The following is a 26244-nucleotide window of genomic DNA, read 5'->3' as shown; positions in this document are numbered from 1 at the left end:
TTGTTTTAAACTTTATTTCCACTCCTGGAATACCACTTTGTTAAAATATGGGATACAGACAAACCTTAATATATTGCACACTACAGGCTCACATAAAAAGGATCTAATAATGAAAACCACCAACTGTATAGTAATACTACAGAAAAATATTACACCCACAATTAAAAGTTAGAAAAATATATAGATAAGTGAACAATATCAAAAGAATGGAAAACTCCATGAAAGAAAAACTGTCAGGAAATCTACCAACAAAATCAAGCATGATAAAGCAGGGACACTTACTCATAGATCAGGGCACTGTGATGGTACTGTTCTTATATTTGTTATCCATGGTGTCTGCCCTTCTAAAAACATTTTTTTTAATTATGCTAATGAGTCAGAATTGCTTATGTGGCATTACCAGAGCCCCCCAATTATCAGAGCCCCTGTTTTCTGGCTTATTATCATAATTTTAAAAGTTGATTTTAGAAGGAAGAGGCCATGGATAACAAGTATAAGAATATTTACACAGTCATTGGGGCAGATTTACTTACCTGGTCCATTCGCGATCCAGCGGCGCGTTCTCTGCGCTGGATTCGGGTCCGGCCAGGATTCATTAAGGTAGTTCCTCCGCCGTCCACCAGGTGGCGCTGCTGCGCTGAAAAGCATTGGAACGCGCTGGAGTTCACCGGCTCGGGCTGAGTGAAGGTAAGTGCAAGCTCCGCAACACATTTTCGGTTTTTAAATGCGGCGGTTTTTCCGAATACGTCGGGTTTTCGTTCGGCCACGCCCCCCGATTTCCGTCGCGTGCATGCCGGCGCCGATGCGCCACAATCCGATCACATGCGCCAAAAACCCAGGGCAATTCTGGGGAAATCGGCGCAAATTGGAAATATACGGGTAACACGTCGGGAAAACGCGAATCGGGCCCTTAGTAAATGACCCCCATTGTGTCTGGATCTATGAGTAAATGCTCTTGGTTTATCCATGCTTTATTTTGATGGTAGATTTGTTTTTAATAATAATAAAAAAGAAGAAAATACATATACATTTATATACACACACATATATATATAACCACACGACTCATTCTGCATGCAGCTGACCCATGCATAGCAAATTTCAGCTGGTGGAGAATTGTGTGAAGTTGTATTTTTAGGACAGCTTGCTCTATACTACACAGATGTGTTGCATAGAAAAATCTTTCTCTGCCAGAGCAAATGGTGAAGTGTTCATTAAAAAGTCTCTCATCTTTCGACAAAGGCAAAGGTCTGAGGAAAGCCATATTTTTCTTATAATATAAAGTCCATTGTATTCTGCAGTGCAGAATCCCCATAATATTTTCCCCAGGGAACCTCGACTCTATTCAAGCCCTGAAATTAACTCTGTGTCTCCTGGTCTCATTCCACACAGCGAAGCTTCATACTAAGGGGGGAAATAAACACAATTCAATTGACAGACATAGAGAAACATAAGGAAGAGGTTCTTGTGATATGCTTATCTCCCTTTGGGGCTGTAAAAAAAAAGTAACCAATCGCGGCAGAGGCATCCAGCATCCTCATGCCTGTTGCTATATTTCTCTCAGGCAGAGCTAGCATATTAGCACAAGAGAAAAATGACCTGAGCTATTTATTAAGACATTCATTTTTTCCTTGCATCAGCTTCCATTATTCACTCTATGATCAAAACGAAGGGAAAGTAAATAATACAAGAAAAGAAACATCACTGTATTACTAAAGGAGAAAGTTTATAATGCTATAAAGCAAACAGCCCTGCTAAGTCAATACATCCTGTTATTTCTATTTTCCAATTTCTGTCTCTCTCCAGACAATCTGTCGCTCCCATGAATCTTCGGAAGATTGATCGCACTAGAGAAAATTAGCCCAAGCTGCCATTACTCCAGCAAACCAAATAGTATTAGTTCTCAAAACAATCCCATAAGTTACAATGGAGATTCAGTGATGATATCGGCAAGGTAGAATTACGAAAGATGTCTGACCTAAAGTGCGCGTAGACTGGAGGAAATTTTGACAACAGACACTTCAAAAGTTTAGCGACACTAGCATGATCTGTTCCTCAAATGCCAATATAGCAAACAAAACAGGGGTCACATATTAATATTGATTATCTGGTGTAACTGCATTAGCCCCCCACTTCCCTCATAAATCAGCTATCACTGGTATCATGGTGATAGTAGAACATGAAACCTCCATACTTCAGGTGTTGTAACGTAAAACAAAATCCACGATCCAGGTCAGAACTAGTTTTCAAACATCTGATCATGACGGGTGTCATGCTGTCGACACAGTACAGTTCTTGAACTGTTTGCTCCCTATATAAAAATCTTAATACTCTTTTCATATTTCCCCCATATTCTAAAATCCACTCCCAGTTATAGTCTTCACTAATAAAAGCTTCAAATAAAAACTGAAAACTCAACTCCTTAGAAAACCTTGCTACTACAATTCTTCACTTCCATGTGAACAGTTTCTTGCCTCACCTATTGGATCCCAGTACCTTTCCTCACATTATTAGCCATGTGGACAAAATGGGGCTCATTTATTAAGGGTCACGCTGCTCACTTTCGTCGGACTGTGCACCTTTTTGGGGGATTTCACTTGTACAGGTATTAAAGAAATGTCTGCGCTGGGATTGTGGCACACACAACCATTTTTGACTCAGCTGCAGTGGCTTTCATGCAACACAAATTGGGACGATGCAATGGAATTCGGACTGAGCGTGGAATTTAACTTTCAAATTGTTTCACAAGCCCAAGCACTTACATGTTCCGGTAAGAAGAAGAAGGTGACCTGAGCGGGAAAGCGACACATGCAGGATATCAGGTGCACGACCTTAGGAAATCATCAAACAATGCACTTTAGGGGAACTCTAGCTGGAATGTAAGTAAATGAGCCCCAAATTCCTTTTCCTTTCTTTCAGTTATTAATTTTTCTTCGTTTGTCTTATGCTACCACGCCCCATTTTTGTGTGTTGTACATTGAATGATATTTACAAATAAATAATATAAAATTGAAATCTATTCTATCTATCTAAGTCAACATATAGAATGCCTTAAAGGAAACCTACCACTTGTAGTGGCAGGTTTCTGATGGAAATACCGGGCACCAGCTCAGGGTGAGCTGGTGCCGGAGCTTATTTTCGTTAGTGTTGGTGTTGGTTGGTTACCTCAGCTGGTGCCCGGTATTTCCATCAGAAACCTGCCACTACAAGTGGTAGGTTTCCTTTAAACATGTTAAGATTTAAAAAGGATTTCCGGGATAAGAGCCGGAAATCCGGTCCTCAACTAAGGACATCAGAATCTAGTCAGTTCAATATTGCACAAATGTACATAATTTTGTAGTTGATAATGAATGTTTCTAAAAACTGTGCAACCAATAATTAAGTGTAAGGACCAGTTACCTTTTCACAAGCGTTTCATAAAATTTTGTTAGTAAAATGCAATTCAAATTAAGAACAGTAAAGTGTGTTTACAGGCTCCATTGTTAGATGTAATGCTCCAAACTGCATACATTATTAAACTGATCTCTTAGACCTGATGGCTGATGAACTCAGTTGTAATCCATTTGGAAGGTTTACCGGCTTACCCATCAAATGGATCATAGATCGTAGCTCTTGCAAGCAGAGCCCTCACTCCTATTGTTTCATGACAATGACCATGTTTTTACTCTGTAGTGTCTTATTATGATTGTATATGTCCCTTATGATATGTACTGTGCTACGGAATAGGATGGCGCTATATAAAGATTATTATTATTATTATTATATACTAATAATTGAACTAGAATCCGTTATAAAATCTGGAGTCTGATCCATTTAAACTAGGTTACCATTATCTCAATTTATTCATTTATTTTGCATTTATAGAACAATAAATTTGTAACAGTGTAAAAGTTTTAAGCAGTGTGAAAAAAGCTAGAAAGTGAGAATGCTTTTTGAATTAGAACCGGTGATAGATTATATTTTATCAATTAAAAAATAATTTGATTGAATGAACAAATCTAAATCAAGATTTTTGCCAGTGAGTCCTGGAAGTGATGAAAGATCCCCCACAAAGCTCTGAACTTAACATCATTGAGTTTGTGTGGGATTTTATGAAGAAACAGAAGGAGTTAAAGGGGTTTACCCAAAGTTAGGCTCTATCCACGGATAGACCCCCACAGATAGCGAAAATGATGGGTCCGTCGGACCCCTCACCGCTCTGTGTCTCAGTGACCCCCACAGATCATGAAAACGAGGGGTCAGACACTCCATCAGACTAATGGAGCACAACAGTCATGCGTGGTCGTCTGCTCCATTAGTCTGACGGAGCGATGGACCCCTCGTTTTCATGATCTATGGGGGTCACTGAGACCCCCACTGATCAACAAGTTAGTCCCCATCCCATGGATAGGGTTAAACTTCAGTTCATGGGAAAACCCCGAAATATTTCATCCACAGAAGATCTGTAGGTGGTTATCCAAGATGTTTGGAGCTCATTGAAAAATTCTGTGCATGCGTACCTAGAAGAATTGATGCTGTTTTGGAGACGAAAAACACAATGCAGTAAAAATATAACTATTCTTTGAAACCAAAGTTAGAATTCTGAACTACATGCTTTTCATTTATCAACTATATAAATGTGGACATTGGTGTGATCTGTTATCAATCCCATCAGTGCAAATATATCATGGTCCTGTTGAGAAGACCCTACACAGCATACTGAGACATTAATAATTAGTACCTATTACAATGCATTTTCAAGGCTATCATAGCACTTTTTCCTCAGGAACATAAAGTCACTTGGAAGGATTGTAAGTGCACCAAGATTATACTTCTGTCCTGTGGCCAAATATAATGACTCGTCGTTCGGATTTGTCTCATTCTTGGCTCTTCTTTGTTAATGGACAGGTAGAAAGATGGCTGAGTCAGCCACCGCCAGGGCACAAATAAGTCGGACTTGCTATTCCTTTCCAAATGTCACTGTGTAACTGTACAGTCTATAAATCTAGCTGGCTCACACAGCAGTCTCCTATACCTCCCCCCATACACACTGCCAGCACTGTCTGATTATTAGGGATTATTACTGACATTTCATGAACAGGAATGAAACGAACATGAAAAACCAACAAGGCTCAAAATCCCCATCTTGTAACTCCTAGGAGGTATATACCGGACCTACTCCAAAACTTGTTTCTTTTCAGTTATTATATCACTTATAGACCTCAGCATACTGCAAAGATTATCCTTAAATCAATATATATGTCTGTATAGTAAGAAAAAAACTGTAATTAATAAAGGGCAGCATGAAGTTTACTGAGTCATTACATAGTAAAAGCCAACCCACCACAACTAACAGACAATACAGTAATGAATTGTGTAGATTCCCTAATGTCGCCATTGATCTTATAAGATCTTGGATAGGCATCAAAACAAATTAAAAAATAATTGAGCCGAGTATGCCAAAGATATTTTAAACCATGAAAATTGCTAAATGTCAAGGTTTTTTTTTATTTATGGAGTTGGTTGTATTTTTTTAACAGCACCTTCTTTTGGTCCAAATAAATAAATCAATAGATTTTAACTCCTCCTGTGGCAAAATTCTGTAAAACAGCATTTCTAACAATGAACGTTGAACTTATAGAAATAATGGACTATCCCTCGTTAAGTAATAATAAGATTTAAAATTTTATGTTTTACACCTTTTTCACTCCAAAGCTCTTCAAAAAATTATTTGCTTATAAGTCAGCAGTAACTTCCCTTCATTGGAGCTGTATGAATTTTTTGTTTTATTTTGAAAGTATAATGGTTTTTTTGGCAAAGATTTTGATTTGATTTTTACAGGATTCATCATCCCAATTAAATTGTGATGAAATTTTATATGCAAGCCTATATGGATATAGTGATCCCCAATCTATGTAGTGAGGTGTTTTATTTACTATATGAAGAATGTAATATATATTTTTATGTGGAGCTTTTTCTTTTGATTAATACATTTCTAACTTATATTTTCAAAATTGTTTATTTAATTCCTTTTTTTACATCTATTTCAAGGCCCCTAGGGTTCTTGAGTACTAAGGGGCTTGATTTAGTTAAATCATTATTTATATCATGATATGATTTGATATAGTTTGTATAATAAACAGCAAAATAGCTTCTAAACTGCAGCATCACTGACTGAGCCATAAGTTTCTCTTTATTTATAAGGGGTTAAACATTCAAGATCAATGATATTTCCATCCTGGCTATCAGTTACAGCCAAGCCCCGCAGTGATCGCACCACTTGTTCTTTTACTGTTGTATCAATAGCCTTTCACTATATGTATGGAGGAGGATTGGCTGTTAGTTTTGCACAGGAAGAAATTGCTGCTTGAAAAGTAAGCAATCAATGAAGCCCTCTAACGAAATAGTGTGTCGGAATTTGAGTTTATTATTTTTCAGCTAATTTGATCCAGATCCAGTCATGGAAAAATAAAGGATATTTAATTGCACTTCTTAGAGTTGATAGAAAAGTACATATTCCCCCTGGAGGTAATATTGATGAGCATCGACTCCGGCTGGTGTAATCAACAACTTCTCTATTACTTGGAGCTTTAAAGTCATTTCTAACAGCAAGAAATAGAAAACATATAGATGGCACCTTGTACAACACATACTGTGTTCTGGTCCGGTGTGACCTCAAACTGTAGGCAGAGCATTGAAATGGATTCATGCTAACAAAATGACATCACTACTGCAATCTGTGACTGTAGAAACGCAGATTCCCACCGATGCAGGAAACATTACATGGTGAAATGCTTTCACCTTATTGCCATTTCACATTAAAGCAGTCTCATTGCTGTCTGACAGGGCTCATTGATAACTGCTGTTCCAATCCGCCGTGGTGTGAGTTACATTCTGAATTACCACATACAGTTTTTAAAGCGTAGATGGCTAGACTAAGGAAAATCAGCTAAAAGATCCGACTGCGGCCATAAAGCCAGAAATGTAAACAAAAATGGGAAACTTTGTAATCTCTAGAAATCGTGGTTGAACGTTGGGAACTTTGCTGAAGTATGTTGGACTTGTTTGAGCGTATGCACTGATATAGTACTGTGATACAGTAGCTAATACACAACCATGTTATATTAGTACAGAAAACTGCAGCATAGAAATGCTGGGAACATCAGTCCAATCTATTTTATATCCTTTTTATATTGCCAAATTTTTCCCACAAGAAAGCGGATTAATATGTTAATATGACTTCCAAAAGTGACCTTCCTAGTCACTATAATGTTATCAAAGGTTATGTTTATCTTACAGTTTTTTCCTTATTGATACATTTAGTCTTTGGTGAATTTGCAACTTCAAGAAAGGGGCAAAAAGTCTAAAATTGTTGCAATCTTTACAAAAAGTTGCAACTTTCACATCTCATTTCAGGTGATAACGCAGAGAATTCTACAGAAAACTAGACAATGGTGAACTTTGAAGGGAGACTGTTAGCCGCCAAAAAAGTTGAAAATGAGCACGTGCCATTGCGGGAAGCAAAAAGTTTGATACATGTGCCCCATTGATTTTGAGGAATATTCCTAATATATGTCCAACAGTTTCTGCAACTTCAGCAGTTAAAAATTGGAAACCTCAGCAGAAAACTAAGACTCCGTCCTTAATATCTGCCTTAAGAACCATAACAAAACTGCATCTATTATAGAAATGTGGACATAGCCTTAGGCAATATAAAATATGCACAGATATATCAGGTAGAACATAAAAAAAACTATTGAAAGTATAGTGAGTACCGTAACATTTATTAACCTTAAAGGGCATCTACCAGCAGATTGAAGGACTGTATGCAAATGAGCCTTAAGGCTAGGGTGTTAATGGAGTCTGGAGCCCCTTAGCCTCATTTGCATACAGTCCTTCATCCTGGTGGTAGATATCCTTTAAACAAGGGTTTTGAATAGTAAACAAAACAAAAAGTGAAAGCAACAAAGTTCATTGAGTATAGTACTTTTGCAGATGTAATACACAGAGCCTGTATTGAACCCCATGCATAGACTAACACTGTTTTCAACCACTTAAAAACATCAAAATAATGTAGAGAGCTAGACTCCAATCTTGAAGTGATATCAGTAATACTTGTATTAGAAAAAGCACTCCAGCAAAAAACTTTGTGTATCCTGTACATGCTACACTCCACTTCATTACAACTTACTGTCTGCTCTAATTAGACATCACTTTCACTAGTGCAACACCCCTGCCACTACATAAGGCAGAGTGTTTGTGAATAAGCCCCCTGTATCATTCGGTACATCTAGAGGTAATTAGCAGCAGTAGTTACTGCCTGGACAGGCAAGGGTTAACCTTATTGAATGTGATAATCCAATTACATGTTCTGATACCTGACAATGTTAACTGGAGTGTGATTGGAGAGTGAGCCACCACCTGACCAGAGGGAGTAACAAGACCCCTGGACAGGAAGTGACAAGGGCTCTTGGATCCAGATTCTGACAGAGAAGCACCACTCAGAGCACATGCTCTGACCACAGGCCTCCTAGGCCTCAGCTCCCACGATAGAGCTACAGAGTATTAGCCCACCTTCAGGGCTCACACTGAACCATCACAGGACAAAGCTTCAGCTTCCAGCATTGGACACAGCTACATCCCAGCCTGCCCCTGCATCCAGGCTGGTGACCAAACTCCTGAGGTTCCTCTCCAAGATCACTCCAGTACTGCCTTTGTACAGAATCGTTTGGCTTGTTGTTCCCGAATAAAGAACTGTAAGTTACGTTTATGCACAAGATTGCCTCTGTCTTGGGTTCTGCTATGGCTGTATCACCATCAAGGGTGCCCTATCCATCTACCAGGGACACATACTACAGACTCTAGGGGCTGCCCCAGGGAGAACCAGTACCACAGCCTCTCCCTCTATCATTTCTTGCATACACCACCTGCTGGAGACCTGCCAGGCTGTAGGACAGCACTCTGTCCCCATACCAAGCACCGTGACACTAGCGTGCCTAGGCCGCAAACCCCAGCCACTCCCATATTCCAGGCCCCGGCTGTCTCCAGGCCCCAAGAAAAGGCTAGGCCCGGTGGGGGATGTTGCACTAGTCTTGTACTTTTTTCATTGCCATGATGCCTCACCTCATCACATAAAAATTAGAAATTATATCATCTCTTGCTGATGAAAGGACAGCATGACAACCCTTCTCTCTACCTCCTAAACAAAGAAAATCTGGAAGGTTCTAGGTTATAACCGTCTGAAAAGAGTTCAGTAGCAGCCATGATAGGATTTTTGCATCCCATTGTGGAGGAACTATGTTGCACAAACCATGCAACTGCATCAGCTGGGGAGCCCAGGGCCTGAGAAAGTTAAATCCATTAAAAGTAGAAAGCCATATTATTTAAAAACAACTGGACAAGGTGATGCTTGCTGAAAAAAAAAACATTTTAGGTAATAAATGATCAACTAGAGAACACTAACTCTACATATAAAAACTTAACCTCTTCATGACTGTTCTACGTAAATACATGTCAGTTTTCTGATTGCAGAAAGGACGTTTATAAAAGTCATGTCAGTAGCCAACCTCAAACGCCCTATCTCCTGAACCCTAGAAACACAATTCTGCTTTCAAATTAAACAGGAGAATCTCTACTTTAATGTCATTTTGTTTATGAATGCTTCACAGAACTTGAGATATCCACCCTTAAGGAAACCTAACACCTACCTATAAAGGTAGATCGGGTGGTTGGTGCATCTATAGGAAGAGAGGATAGCCCTTTTAAGGGCTAATCCTCACATCCCCAAAATCTTTTAATAACTTTTAATTCCCTAATATGCAGATTTTCTAAAGAGGCTACTGGGGCGTGGAGTAGCTGGAGCTGAGGCTATACGGCACAGCTACTCCACGCCCCAGAGTTTTCTTTGATCCTCCTACCACATATCTTCGGCGCGAAGCTACGAGCAGCTGCGTGCCCTTGTCCGCAAAGCCTGCCCTCTGCACATGCGCAGAACAGCAGGCTGTGCAGCTCAAGCTTCGGGGCAGTGACTCCCCCGAAGATTTCTGGTAGGAGGATCAAAGAGGCTACTGGGGTGTGGAGTAGCCACGCTGTGTAGCCTCAGCTCCAGCTACTCCACGCCTCAGCAGCCTCTTTAGAAAAATATTGCGGGGTTGTGAGGATTAGCCCTTAAAAGGGCTATCCTCTCGTCCTATAGATGCACCTACCACCTGATCCACCTTTATAGGTAGATCCATGGTGGTAGGTTTCCTTTAAAGTTGTACTAAAAAAGTTGATTTTTATGTACAGCTTTCTATTGCTGATTATAAGTTTAAGATTGAATATCTATGGTTCTCTTAAGCATCCATGCACAATATATCATGTTAAAAACTTTCCTGTTTAATAGGACACCAGAATTTTATTTCTACACGCAAGGGTTCAGGAGATATAGGTGTTTGACGTGTGCCCGGTTCCAGATGGTCAGCTGAAGGTAGAATGTAGAATGAGCTTCAGGAAAAACTTTCACTTTTCAAATTGTAGAAGTATATGCACCCTCTGCATCTGTAGCTGAATATGGGAAAGGGTGATGGAATAATTCCATACACATTTATAACATAGTTTGGTAAAAGTTACTACTTATTTAAAAAAAAAACCTTAAATGGAAAAAGGACAAAAAAGCTTATTTTTTTTCACACTTGATAAAAAGACACCTAATTTTAACACAAAAAACATATTGACCTAAGCATAGGTATAAGCGTGGTTAATGCATTGGTCACAGTTCCCCCAGTTTATAGCCTGCCAGCCCCTGTAGTATATATCCTGCAGCCCCTGTCCTCCCAGTATACAACCTACAGCCCTACCTCCCCAGTTTATAGCCTGCAGCCACTACCCCCAATATAATGGCCGTCGGTAAAAACAAAATGATTACTCACCTTCTGACATGTCGGAAGTTGGGCACACCTTTTGTTTTTTTCTTGACTCGAGTATTAGTCATTTTTTCTGCTGAGAAATTCGGCTTATACTTGAGTAAATATGTTATGTAGTTATTGCAACTATTGTATCAAGATAAAGTCTCACATGTCTTGAAAAAAACATGTCATGATATGTAAAGCTTTTAAAGAAGTGTCTTTTAAAGAAGCACATGGCAGAACGTGGAAAATTGACCTGGAAATTCCGGCACCAATGACCATTGGTCATGAGGGGGTTAAAGGAAATCTACCATTAAAATCCAGCATGATAAACCAGAGGCACTTACTCATAGATCCGGGCATCATGACGGATGTAATGCCCTCCAGAGCCATTAAGGTACATAAGTTTAAGTCTAAAAGTGGATTTCAGAAGGAAGGAGGCCATGGATAACAGATATAAGATGAATACCACACAGTGCCTGGATCTATGAGTAAGTGTCCCTGGTTTATCATGCTTGACTTTGATGGGAGATTTCCTTCAAATGATCATTTTAGCTCATTACAGAAATATAAAAGGCCTCATGCACATTGCCATGTGTTTGTCTGGACCAGATCCAAGGCATAGCACGTGGTTGGGTGTAGAAGAGAGCACTCACTTGTGCTCCTCACCCTCTCCTCTCCATTGAAACCCGAGCAGTCATGCTGTGTTCTTCTTGAGTACCTTGGGAAGAAGACCTAAATGGCTTATCAATGCTCCTGTCTTCTTCCTTAGGTCTACAGCTTTCTATGACAGCCAGAGATCTGACACGCTCCTAGGATCTGTACACTAGTATGTTCTCAATACTGCATTGCACATTTCTGTGCATATAGAGAGTGCAGAGAAAAGGTGTGTAATTATAGAACACAGGGTTAAAGATTAATAATATATGATGCTTCATAGATGCTTCACAGGTTTAATGAAATCTATTGATTTTGCTCCATTTGATCACATTATGCCCTGAGTTATCCACACTCTCATTACATTCAGCAGTGAGGATAATGTAGCTGAAGCAGAATTGATTCAATTAGGGATCAGTGGCGAGACGTAATGAACAAACTGAACAGGATAATAACAAACCCAGGTGAAAACAGATCAGTAACATTGTAACACACAGGCCAGAGCACTTCACACACTTCCTCTTTATATTAGGTTTATGCATCTTTATGCAACTTTGCACTTAGGAATTAATGAGTTGGTATTATAAGTAGCTGCTTATTGCTAGGACAATCAATGATGCATTGATCTTTTTTCAGGGATAGTAGCCAAGATGCAACTTTTTCACAATCACACTAGCAGCTCGAGTCTATACATAGCATGTAATACTCATACAGTATCCTAGCGCAGCTATAGTGCAGCACATTTATAAAGGCAGTTACTGAAACAAGCTGGGCAATACAAGGGCTCATTAGCTAAGCCCTGTTTCTGCCCAACACGCTACTTTGGGTGTGACAGGGAACAGATTGATGTGAGTAATTTCACAGATTATCATTGGGATTGGGGGCTGGACTGTAACCAGAAAAGTTAAAGTCTCAAGTCTTTTTAAGTCTCTTAAAGGCGTACAAAAACAAGTTTGTTATATATACTCATAACAAAATAACACATTCTCTAATACACTGTTATTAACAAAAATACAGCATGTCAGATATAAATCTAACCAGTATCTATAAGTCCTGGTGTAAACAATTTCAGTTGCCCCTGGTTCCCTACACTGTATCTTCTGATTTTAGGGTCAACAGCCATCTTGCTTTTCTGTCTGACAGCCCTGGAGCTGAGATTTCTGTCTCTCTCTGTTCTTTTCCTCTAGCCCCGCCCACCTGCAGCCCAAAACGGAGCTCACACTGACACACAGATACTAAGTTCCTGTTGGCAGCAGCATGGGGAGTAAAGTAACAGACAGATAAATTCTTTATCTTGCGGGCACAGCAGATCTAGTTTGATGTGAAATAGCAGAGATGTAGGAGATCTGACTGTCATTGTGTGTAATAGGCATCTCATGGATCTCATCATTCATCTTTCATCTCTCTTTCTATGTGTCTATAAGTGTATATAAACCTTTTACGCCGATAATCTACCCACATTTTAGCTTACAGAACTAGATGGATCATAATGGGGCATATTTACTTACCCGGTCCTGTCACGATCCAGCGGTGCGTTCTCCGACGAGGATTCGGGTCTTCCGGCGATTCACTAAGGTCGTGCACCCGATGTCCACCAGGTGTCGCTGCTGTGCCGAGGTCCACCGAGGTCCACCGGAGTTCACCATTCTATTCCTGGTGCTTGTAAGTGTGTGTCAAGCGAACTATTTTTAAAATAGCACTATTTTTCCTAATCTGTCAAGTTTTCCGATGGCCATGCCCCCCTGTTTTTCATCACAATCCGATCGCGTGCGCCAAAAACCTGGGGCAATTCAGCGCAAAACGGTAAAATTCAGAAAACCCGGTGGAAAAAACGCGATTTGGACCCTTAGTATCTGCCCCAATGTGTCTTCTTAGAGAGTCCCCGCCCACACTCTGGAATTTTGCACTGACCATCACTGAGTGATAGAAGCTAAAAAAAACAATAAAACTGAGTTGCTTTCACATGATCACTAGTTCATATTTTTTGGTATTTGTAACCCAAAACCAAGAGTGACGCTAACACACTGGAAATCCAAATAACTTTTTATGATATTTTTATGTAATTATGATTCACTACTGTTTTAGTTTGCAAATACTGTGGGAGATCTATAAAATTGTCTGCGAGAAAAACTGAAATGATTGCCCATGGCAAAAAGCACAGTGTGGAGTTAAATATGTGCTTATATTGGTTGCATTGGGTAAAAAGAAAAAAGTTTTTACATCTTTCCAATAGAGGCAAAATAGATGTAATGTGAAAATCGCCTTTTTATACTGTATAATTACTATATTATTTTCTAAGCACAGATTTTTACAGTACGCCTTTGCATCAGTGGGAACAGTTTTACTAATCAGTTTTTATTTCTGACATTTTTTATCCAAAGAAACTTTGATACCATCACATGCAGAGCCATGATATGATATGAAAGGTAGCGTATTGTGTGTTATGTAATAAGTACTAATTTTATATAAAAAATGGGAAAGTATTTTAGTTTATAAGCTAACAAAAATGTTTCCATCTTTCAGAGTAAAGAATTATCTTCTTCTCTTTTCTAACATAGATTTACTTATTAGAGAAGACCTTTCATCTGGATCACACATTTTACCAAATAACAGGTTCCCATAGACTTTTAATACTAATTCCCAATCTGCTTTTATAATTAACATGACTGCTTCCACTCAGTTTTAAAATTATATAAACGTATACCTGCCTTCCTGCCAGCAAACTGGATTGAGGTACATGGGCATCCGAGTCCCTGTGTCATCATTATCTCCTCTCTGCTAGTTTTTATTCTCCCACCCCCCCTCCTGTAGACCTGAGCCGACAGAGATTTGATTAGAGCACAGTGTCAGATAAAGGCTTTTTAAGGGAGGAAAGAAGGATGAGTAGGTAACAGAGCAGAGAGGAGATAATGATGACGACACTGGGAGGCAGTTTACTGGCCGTAACCTGTGATTAGATGAAAATGTGTTATATTTTTGCTTAAACTTGGAGATATATAGTTTTTCCTTTATAATATTAAAGGGATTGGCCACTTTAATACCAATTTTAACAAAGGCTTGGGGGCAGGCTCATAAACATTTTTCAAACTTAATTTCATTAGTATTTCTCCAGCGTAGTTTGAAGATTCTCCTTTGCGATCCAAAGGTCTCTGGTCCATCTTCTTTCTTTGTTGTATTCCTGGCCATCCTCCGCATCTCATTTACTGGAGGAACACATGATGTCTCCTCCCGTCCTCTGTGCACATTCACATGATGTAGGTCATCCTTGGTTGTATGTCCAGGATGGGTTCACTCACCATGTTGTTTCTGCTCCATGACCTCTTTGGGGTGCGTGCACAGTGGGGAAAGCACCTGTGATGTAGCATGAAGAGCACAAAGAACACTGTTTCTGGTCATATATGGCTTCATTTTCTAACAGCTTTTACCTGTGCAGTTTGTGTCTCATAATCACTAGTAGAAATCATAGTTGCTGTGACTTACTCTTCTCCTTTTGCTTTTCAAACATTATCAGTAATGTGACACCTAAATGAGATTCTTCCTTTCTTGCTAGAAAGATGGAATTCAGCATAGATTTTAGACTAAAGAAAAGAGGTTTAGAAAGAGGACTGATAATATTCAGGGTAGGTCAAGAGAATAAAATATATACAATAAGATATATGTCACATATTTCTTATATTTATTTGTACTATTGGCTTTTGCAAATCTTGTTCAAAGTTAGTGACCATTCAAGAAATATTTTAAAAATAGCTTTTCTGAGAACAATTTTATGCTTCATATTATCCTCTTTATGCACTATGTACATTCATACACTCGTACATTTTCATTATAAATGCTGATTATTCCCCTTCAAATGTCAAAAAAGCATCTATAATCTGCAAAATTCCTACTTTGCACCACATGTTCCTTGCAAGATAACCTCAACCACAAGTTAACACTGTGACATTAGTCCTATTTTCTGCCATCTTGAATTGGTATAATAGTGTAATCCGACTACTTAGCATATATTATAGCAGATCTGCACAGCGTGAGTGAGAGTGGGCCTGTAAAGTTGTATGACCCCACAGATATTATTTGAGCGTCTGTCTTTTAGTTAGGACAGTTATTCCTAGATTTTTAGAAAGATGTCTCATAATAAAAGCCTCATTAGCATGTCTTGTATTTATGCTTTGGAAGCTAATGGGGGTTATTAGCATAATATAGCCTGCAACATTACGAAGAACATTGTTGCTTAAATGGAAATGATCAAATTCATGTAAAAACTGAAATACTGAATGTGTTTAGGTTTGTCTTTATGTTGTAAATGTGCAGTCATCATAAGAAGAAGAGATGAAAAAAAGAATGAAAAGAAATAGGATAGAAAGTAATTGGAAAAATAAGAATCTGATTCCTAAATATGGATAAGGATGGATATAAACCACAAGAAATGACAGTATGTATGTAGTAACTGAACTCATTAACACATTAAAGGCAATGACCACATTCATTAAAGCATTTGTGCCAATTTTCTGCCTGACTTTGTACTAACAACTGTGCACATAAAGGTACGTGTTAGTGCTTAGTCAGAGTTTGCGCCACAATTCTGTCCAACGTGCGTCACAATTATGTCTGTGTCACAATTCTGCAGCATGAACAGAGTGCACCAAAAAAATGGTGCCCAATTTTTAGAGCAATACAGGGGGCACCAAATTCATGAAGACCATGCTCCAGTTTTGATGAATCTGGCACACTCTGCACACTCCACAAGTAAACTGCACAAGTTTTGATAAATGTGGGCCATTGTCTTGCATCTTATGCATTTTTTTTCCTAATACTGAGCTATCCCTAGCAATGCCTTGACACTGCCGCTATACAGTGGATGGATTCATCAGTTGTACACTGTATAGTAATCCAGTAGAAAAAACTCTTTTGTGACCGGAGCTCAAAAACGAAAAAGATGATCCATGGACGTTTCCTCCTTATTTGTGCACCAAACACAAGGGATCACTTTCAGGGATAAGTCACCATTCAGACCAGAAACCGTCAGTATTTTCACTCCTGTCCTAGTCTCCTCCACTCACTGTATATAAGAGACATATCCAGACATAGTGTAGACAGTTTCAAACTTTTCAAACTTTTATTTCCAGTTCTACTCACATATGTAGATAAAAAATGTGCATATCACAAATAACTCCACGAGGACACCAATCCTTGCCCGACCCAGGGTTTCGCCTCTGTGCTTCTTCCGGGGCACTGTATAGGTTCTAACTAGAGATGAGCGAACATGCTCGTCCGAGCTTGATGCTCGGTCGAGCATTAGGGTACTCGAAACTGCTCGTTGCTCGGACGAATACTTCGCCCGCTCGAGAAAATGGCAGCTCCCGCCGTTTTGCTTTTTGGCGGCCAGAAACAGAGCCAATCACAAGCCAGGAGACTCTGCACTCCACCCAGCATGACGTGGTACCCTTACACGTCGATAGCAGTGGTTGGCTGGCCAGATCAGGTGACCCTGGGATAGACTAGCCGCTGCCCGCGCTGCTCGGATCATTCTGTGTCTGGATGCCGCTAGGGAGAGAGCTGCTGCTGGTCAGGGAAAGCGTTAGGGTGTTCTATTAGCTTACTGTTAGGCAGGAGTGATTCTCAAAGAACCCAACAGCCCTTCTTAGGGCTACAATAACGTTCTACTTTTTTTATTTTAATTTGCATCTAGTACCATTTTGTGAGGAATTAGCAGGGGGACTTGCTACCGTTGTGTTTAGCTCTTAGTGGCACACATATCCATAGCAAAGACCGAAGTGGGAAAATTTAGTAGGGGTTGGATTTCAATTAGGCACTAACTCAGTGTCATCTCATCTGGCATAGTAGTGTGCTTTGATACTTGGCTAGAAAATAGCCATAGGAGAATACAAAGAGCTTACTTACGCATACAGTAGCGTTATATATATTTGATTTCTGGTTGATCTGCTGGTGGCTGTACTTTCTGCAGTGCATGTACTAGCCAATTCTGAGCAATTTGTAGTGAGACTTGCGACCGCTGTGTTCTGCGCTTAGTGACGCACATATCCATAGCAAAGACCGAAGTGGGAAAATTTAGTAGGGGTTGGATTTCAATTAGGCACTAACTCAGTGTCATCTCATCTGGCATAGTAGTGTGCTTTGATACTTGGCTAGAAAATAGCCATAGGAGAATACAAAGAGCTTACTTACGCATACAGTAGCGTTCTATATATTTGATTTCTGGTTGATCTGCTGGTGGCTGTACTTTCTGCAGTGCATGTACTAGCCAATTCTGAGCAATTTGTAGTGAGACTTGCGACCGCTGTGTTCTGCGCTTAGTGACGCACATATCCATAGCAAAGACCGAAGTGGGAAAATTTAGTAGGGGTTGGATTTCAATTAGGCACTAACTCAGTGTCATCTCATCTGGCATAGTAGTGTGCTTTGATACTTGGCTAGAAAATAGCCATAGGAGAATACAAAGAGCTTACTTACGCATACAGTAGCGTTCTATATATTTGATTTCTGGTTGATCTGCTGGTGGCTGTACTTTCTGCAGTGCATGTACTAGCCAATTCTGAGCAATTTGTAGTGAGACTTGCGACCGCTGTGTTCTGCGCTTAGTGACGCACATATCCATAGCAAAGACCGAAGTGGGAAAATTTAGTAGGGGTTGGATTTCAATTAGGCACTAACTCAGTGTCATCTCATCTGGCATAGTAGTGTGCTTTGATACTTGGCTAGAAAATAGCCATAGGAGAATACAAAGAGCTTACTTACGCATACAGTAGCGTTCTATATATTTGATTTCTGGTTGATCTGCTGGTGGCTGTACTTTCTGCAGTGCATGTACTAGCCAATTCTGAGCAATTTGTAGTGAGACTTGCGACCGCTGTGTTCTGCGCTTAGTGACGCACATATCCATAGCAAAGACCGAAGTGGGAAAATTTAGTAGGGGTTGGATTTCAATTAGGCACTAACTCAGTGTCATCTCATCTGGCATAGTAGTGTGCTTTGATACTTGGCTAGAAAATAGCCATAGGAGAATACAAAGAGCTTACTTACGCATACAGTAGCGTTCTATATATTTGATTTCTGGTTGATCTGCTGGTGGCTGTACTTTCTGCAGTGCATGTACTAGCCAATTCTGAGCAATTTGTAGTGAGACTTGCGACCGCTGTGTTCTGCGCTTAGTGACGCACATATCCATAGCAAAGACCGAAGTGGGAAAATTTAGTAGGGGTTGGATTTCAATTAGGCACTAACTCAGTGTCATCTCATCTGGCATAGTAGTGTGCTTTGATACTTGGCTAGAAAATAGCCATAGGAGAATACAAAGAGCTTACTTACGCATACAGTAGCGTTCTATATATTTGATTTCTGGTTGATCTGCTGGTGGCTGTACTTTCTGCAGTGCATGTACTAGCCAATTCTGAGCAATTTGTAGTGAGACTTGCGACCGCTGTGTTCTGCGCTTAGTGACGCACATATCCATAGCAAAGACCGAAGTGGGAAAATTTAGTAGGGGTTGGATTTCAATTAGGCACTAACTCAGTGTCATCTCATCTGGCATAGTAGTGTGCTTTGATACTTGGCTAGAAAATAGCCATAGGAGAATACAAAGAGCTTACTTACGCATACAGTAGCGTTCTATATATTTGATTTCTGGTTGATCTGCTGGTGGCTGTACTTTCTGCAGTGCATGTACTAGCCAATTCTGAGCAATTTGTAGTGAGACTTGCGACCGCTGTGTTCTGCGCTTAGTGACGCACATATCCATAGCAAAGACCGAAGTGGGAAAATTTAGTAGGGGTTGGATTTCAATTAGGCACTAACTCAGTGTCATCTCATCTGGCATAGTAGTGTGCTTTGATACTTGGCTAGAAAATAGCCATAGCAATAGGATAGCATTGTTTGGTTTTAAAAACTCAAAAAAAAACAAAAAACACAAAAAAAAAAAAAACACAAAAAAAAAAAAAAAAAAGTAAAAAAAAAAATAAAGTTATAACTCTCATTTTAAAAATGTTTAACCCGAGGGCTAGGGGTAGAGGACGAGGGCGGGGACGTGGGCGTCCAACTACTGCAGGGGTCAGAGGCCGTGGTCCTGGGCGGGGTGAGACACCACCTGCTGATGAGGGAGCAGGGGAACGCCGCAGAGCTACACTCCCTAGGTTCATGTCTGAAGTTACTGGGACTCGTGGTAGAGCACTGTTGAGGCCAGAACAGTGCGAACAGGTGATGTCGTGGATTGCTGACAATGCTTCGAGCAATTTGTCCACCACCAGTCAGTCTTCCACGCAGTCCACCCATGTCACCGAAATCGCCACTCCTCCAGCTCCTGCACCTCAGCCTCCTCCCCCCCAGTCTGCCCCCTCCCAGGAAAATTTGGCATTTGAACCGGCATACTCTGAGGAACTGTTTTCTGGACCCTTCCCACAGTCACAAACCACTTGTCCGGTTGCTGCTGAGCAATTTTCCGATGCCCAGGTTTTCCAACAGTCACAGTCTGTGGGTGATGATGACCTTCTTGACGTAGTGGAAGTGTGTAAAGAGGTGTCCGACGATGAGGAGACACGGTTGTCAGACAGTGGGGAAGTTGTTGTCAGGGCAGGAAGTCCGAGGGGGGAGCAGACTGAGGGATCGGAGGATGATGAGGTGACAGACCCAAGCTGGGTTGAGAGGCCGGGTGAACACAGTGCTTCTGAGACGGAGGAGAGTCCTCGACCAGAACAGGTTGGAAGAGGCAGTGGTGGGGCCAGACGGAGAGGCAGGGCCAGAGCTGGTGCATCAGCGCCAAATGTGTCAACTAGTGAAGCTCCCGTGGCGAGGGCTCCTGCGGCGAGGGCTAGATCTTCAGAAGTCTGGAGGTTCTTTAAGGAAACACCGGATGACCGACGGACTGTGGTGTGCAACATTTGCCAAACCAGGCTCAGCAGGGGTTCCACCACTACTAGCTTAACTACCACCAGTATGCGCAGGCATATGAATGCTAAACACCCCACTCAGTGGCAACAAGCCCGTTCACCTCCGGCCGTGCACACCACTGCTCCTTCCCCTGTGTCAGCTGCTAGTCAGCCCCCTGCCCAGGACCCTGCCACAAAAACCCCATCGTCGCCTCCACGATCCTCCACAGCATCCACCAGCGTTCAGCTCTCCATACCCCAGACGCTGGAGCGGAAAAGCAAATATAGTGCAACCCACCCGCACGCCCAAGCCCTTAATGTGCACATCTCCAGATTGCTTAGCCTGGAGATGCTGCCCTATAGGCTAGTAGAGACCGAGGCCTTTCGCAACCTCATGGCGGCGGCCGCCCCTCGGTATTCGGTCCCCAGCCGCCACTACTTTTCCCGATGTGCCGTCCCAGCCCTGCACCAGCACGTGTCAGACAACATCATCCGTGCCCTGACCAACGCCGTTTCTGACAAGGTCCACCTGACCACGGACACGTGGACGAGTGCTGCCGGGCAGGGCCACTATATATCGCTGACGGCACATTGGGTTAACTTGGTGGAGGCTGGGACCGAGCCTGACACTGGGGCTGCTCATATACTGCCGATGCCGAGGATTGCGGGGCCTACCTCGGTCCAGGTGTTTCAGGCCTACTATGCCTCCTCCTCCTCCCACCCCTCCTCCACCTCCTCCTCCGAACTACCATCCGTGGGCACGGCGCCATCAGTCGGTAGCTCTAGGCACAGCAGCAGTGCCGTCGCTAAGCGACAGCAGGCGGTGCTCAAACTGCTGAGCCTAGGCGACAAAAGGCACACCGCCCAAGAGCTATTACAGGGCATCACGGCGCAGACTGATCTGTGGCTGGCACCGCTGAACCTCAAGCCGGGAATGGTTGTGTGTGACAACGGCCGTAACCTGGTGGCGGCTCTGCAACTCGGCAGACTGACACATGTGCCATGCCTGGCCCATGTGTTAAATCTGATAGTTCAGCGTTTCCTCAAGACATACCCCAATCTGTCTGATTTGCTCACGAAGGTGCGCCGCATCTGTGCGCATTTCAGGAAGTCCAGCACAGATGCTGCCACTCTCAGGGCAGCGCAGCGCCGCCTCCAACTGCCCGCTCACCGACTGTTGTGCGACGTGCCCACGAGGTGGAATTCAACACTGACCATGTTATCCAGAGTTTACCAGCAGCGCAGAGCGATTGTAGACTGCCAGATGTCAACTTCCACCAGAACTGGTAGTCAGGTCAGTCAGCTTCCTCAAGTCTACAATGAGGAGTGGACGTGGATGTCTGATATCTGTCAGGTGCTGAGTAACTTTGAGGAGTCAACACAGATGGTCAGTGGCGATGCCGCCATCATCAGCCTCACCATCCCGCTGCTTGGCCTGTTGAAAAACTCTCTGGTCAGCATGAAGTCGGAAGCTTTGCGCTCGTCACAAGAGACAGGGGAAGAATATTCCCTTGTTGATAGCCAAAGCACCCTCAGGTCTGTTTCTCAGCGCATATCGGAGGAGGTGGAGGTGGAGGAGGATGAGGAGGAAGAGGAGGAGAATGTTGGTGAGACACAAGAGGGGACCATTGTTGAGTCCTTTACTGTTCAGCGTGTATGGGCAGAAGAAGAGGAGTTGGAGGAGTTGGAGGAGGAGGAAATGGACAGTCAGGCCAGTGAGGGGAGTGAATTCTTACGCGTTGGTACTCTGGCGCATATGGCAGATTTCATGCTAGGCTGCCTATCCCGTGACCCTCGCGTTCAAAGAATTTATTCCAGCACCGATTACTGGGTGTTCACTCTCCTGGACCCACGGTACAAGCAAAATCTTTCCACTCTCATCCCTGCAGAGGAAAGGAGTGTGAGAATGCATGAATACCAGCAGGCCCTGGTGCACAAGCTGAAACAGTATTTCCCTTCTGACAGCGCTAGCGGCAGAGTGCGTAGTTCTGCGGGACAAGTAGCGAGGGAGAGTAGGCGAGCAGGCAGCTTGTCCAGCACTGGCAAGGGTACGCTTTACAAGGCTTTTGCCAGCTTTATGTCACCCCAGCAAGACACTGTCACCTGTCCCCAGTCTCGGCAGAGTAGGGCTGATCTTTACAGAAAGATGGTGAGGGAGTACGTAGCTGACCATACCATCGTCCTAAATGATCACACAGCTCCCTACAACTACTGGGTTTCAAAGCTGGACATGTGGCACGAACTGGCGCTGTACGCCTTGGAGGTTCTTGCCTGCCCTGCCGCTAGCGTCTTGTCCGAGCGGGTTTTCAGTGCAGCTGGTGGCATCATCACCGATAAGCGTACACGCCTGTCGACTGACAGCGCTGACAGGCTGACGCTTATTAAAATGAATAAAGGCTGGATTTCTCAGAATTTCCAATCTCCACCAGGTGAAGGAAGCTCAACCTGAATAATTGATCCACTCCTCCTCCTCCTCATTTTCCTCCTTCTCCTCCTCTTTGTACAGTAAAGCAGAGGAAAATGGCTATTTTTTGACAGGGCCCACTGGCTCTTGCTATAGTACTTCATGCATTTAATTTTTCTGGAGGGCCACCTACCCGGTCCTCTGTTTGAAACAATTTTTGTGAGTGCCACATACAGGCACTCAATCTATTCCATTTTACTGCAGGGCCACCTACCTGCTCCTCTGGTTTGAAACATTTTTGGGACTGCCACATACAGGCACTCAATCTATTCCATTTTACTGCAGGGCCACCTACCTGCTCCTCTGGTTTGAAACATTTTTGGGACTGCCACATACAGGCACTCAATCTATTCCATTTTACTGCAGGGCCACCTACCTGCTCCTCTGGTTTGAAACATTTTTGGGACTGCCACATACAGGTACTCAATCTATTCCATTTTACTGGAGGGCCACCTACCTGCTCCTCTGGTTTGAAAAATTTTTGGGACTGCCACATACAGGCACTCAATCTATTCCATTTTACTGCAGGGCCACCTACCTGCTCCTCTGGTTTGAAACATTTTTGGGACTGCCACATACAGGCACTCAATCTATTCCATTTTACTGGAGGGCCACCTACCTGCTCCTCTGGTTTGAAAAATGTTTGGGACTGCCACATACAGGCACTATCCAAATTAAATTGTCTCCATAGCAGCCTCCACACGTTGTCTCCATTGCTACCTCCAAAAGTCGTCCATATAGCTGCCTCCATACATCGTCCCTTTATCAAACGAGGTGTGTCAGGCAGAAATTTGGGTTGTTTTCATGGATTACACATCAAAGTTGTTAACTTTGTCGCCACCCTGCTGTGTTATCCACAAAATATACTGGCAAACTTTTACCATTTAGGGATATTATTTCAGCGCTTCTTGCGCATCTGTTTACATTCCCCTCACCCGCCATATCCTAAACTTATAAGAACGCTACTACACTTGATCTTATACAAAAGGTTCTTAGAAGTGCTGTTTGGGGAGTAGCCTAGAGACAGGGGCTTGAATTGGCGAAAGCTCGCCTGGCAGCGGAGCGCCAGCTCCATGCGCATCATGCGCTTCTTGCGCATCTGTTTACATTCCCCTCACCCGCCATATCCCAAACTTATAAGAACGCTACTACACTTAACTTGGTGCAGGCTGGGACCGAGTCTGACCCTGGGGCTGGTCATATACTGCCGACGCAGAGAATTGCGGGGCCTACCTCGGTCCAGGTCTCAAAGGCCTACTATACCTCCTCCCACCCCTCCTCCACCTCCTCCTCCTCCGAATTACCATCCGTGGGCATGGCGCCATCAGTCGGTAGCTCTAGGCACAGCAGCAGTGCCGTCGCTAAGCGACAGCAGGCGGTGCTGAAACTGCTGAGCCTAGGCGATAAAAGGCACACCGCCCAAGAGCTATTACAGGGCATTCCACATCAAAGTTGTTAACTTTGTCGCCACCCTGCTGTGTAATCCACAAAATATACTTGCAAACTTTTACCATTTAGGGATATTATTTCAGCGCTTCTTGTGCATCTGTTTACATTCCCCTCACCCGCCATATCCTAAACTTATAAGAACGCTACTACACTTGATCTTATACAAAAGGTTCTTAGAAGTGCTGTTTGGGGAGTAGCCTAGAGACAGGGGCTTGGATTGGCAAAAGCTCGCCTGGCTGCAGAGCGCCAGCTCCATCCCAAGATCCAACTAACATAGTTGCAGCACCTTTAATCTACTACTAGTTCACTGCCTCCATAATAATAATAATAATAATCTTTATTTATATAGCGCCATCATATTCCGTAGCGCTTTACAAATCATAGGAAACAAATACAAATGTATTGTAACAGAGCACAACATTTGTATGGAACAACAGGAGTGAGGTCCCTGCTCGCCAGAGCTTACGGTTTATGAAGATGATGGGGTAACACGAGGTAAAAGAATATTTAACGGTCAAGCCATTCTTCTTAGGGAATAGAACAAAATATAATAAATGGAATTGCTGTCGCTTGAACCACTCAGCCGTCATCTTATATACCAGGTCCAGGGTGAATGGGACTGCAGAGAAGTCTGGTGCCTGTTGGTTGCTGGATAACAGATGGGAGGACGACACAGGACGGGTTAGTAGAAGAGTTAAAACTTCATGCAGTTAATGAGTGTTATAGGCTTGCCTAAAGAAATGGGTTTTAAGAGCACGTTTGAAACTTTGGAGGTTAGGTATTAGTCTGATAGTCCAGGGCAGAGCATTCCATAGAATTGGTGCAGCTCTAGAGAAGTCTTGGAGACGCGAGTGGGAGGTCCGCACTAGGGTAGAGGTTAATCTAAGATCACTGGCGGATCTAAGAGCACGGGTTGGGCGATAGACTGAGATAAGAGAGGAGAGGTAGGGGGGTGCAGCATTATACAGAGCTTTATGGATGAGGGTTATTATTATTTTAAACTGTATTCGAAAGGAGACTGGCAGCCAGTGCAGCGACTGGCATGAACTGTAAGCATACATGGTCCCCTTATCAAACGAGCTGTGTCAGGCAGAATTTTGGGTTGTTTTCATGGCTTCCATGTTAACTTTGTCGCCACCCTGCTGTGTAATCCACAAAATATACTGGCAAACTTTTATCATGTACCGATATTATTTGAGCGCTTCTTGCTCACCTCCTTTGGTTCCTCTCTGACACCCATTGGTTTGAAGCCTGAGTCCAATTAGGGTATGTCGCCATGCCACTCTCTAGCCTGCTGCCGCTGCCTCTGCCTCTGCATGCCGTCCCCTATAGTGTCAGGGTCAATTATTGGATGTTTTACATGCTATCTAGCTTCATTCTGTCACTCTGTCATGGCCATGCTGTTGCCCATAATTTCGGCATAATGGTGCGATTAAGCAGCCTCAGAGGCATCCATGCATGCTGCCCCTGCTGTTTCCTGTCCATTTCCGTGGTGTTTCCATCCTTTTCTGAGGTTCCCAGGTGTTTGGCCAAGCTTCCCTGTGCAGAGCCTTGGTCCCCTTGAAAAATGCTCGAGTCTCCCATTGACTTCAATGGGGTTCGTTATTCGAGACGAGCACTCGAGCATCGGGAAAAGTTCGTCTCGAATAACGAGTACCCGAGCATTTTAGTGTTCGCTCATCTCTAATAAATACTAGTTACATTCTCAGTTGATAAGAGGTCTCACCTAATGTAGGGCTTTAAGTCTATGTTCATAACTAAATTGCAATTTTAAACTTATTTCAAGCTTATCTGGAATTACTCCTGTCTGAATGCAGATGTGTTTAGACTTAAAAGCATGTGTTCAGTAAGTAGCAAGTTAGGAGTTAAAAAATCCACCTGTCGTTACTAACCAGATGCAAGCTTCTAGGTCTAAACACACAGGGGAAGAGAT

The 26244-nt window shown here is 42.5% G+C and overlaps 1 protein-coding gene across 2 annotated transcripts in view; it reads right to left on the bottom strand.

Annotated features, from left to right (window-relative positions):
* Window positions 1-26244, bottom strand: part of ADGRD1 (adhesion G protein-coupled receptor D1) — a 430427-nt gene that overhangs the window by 17765 nt on the left and 386418 nt on the right. The gene's annotated exons all lie outside the window — the stretch shown is intronic.

The sequence above is a fragment of the Engystomops pustulosus genome, chromosome 1, assembly GCF_040894005.1.
Source record: "Engystomops pustulosus chromosome 1, aEngPut4.maternal, whole genome shotgun sequence".
NCBI classification, from domain to species: domain Eukaryota; kingdom Metazoa; phylum Chordata; class Amphibia; order Anura; family Leptodactylidae; genus Engystomops; species Engystomops pustulosus.
The sequence above is the reverse complement of the archived record's forward strand: the minus strand, read 5'-3'. Positions and strand labels throughout refer to the sequence as shown.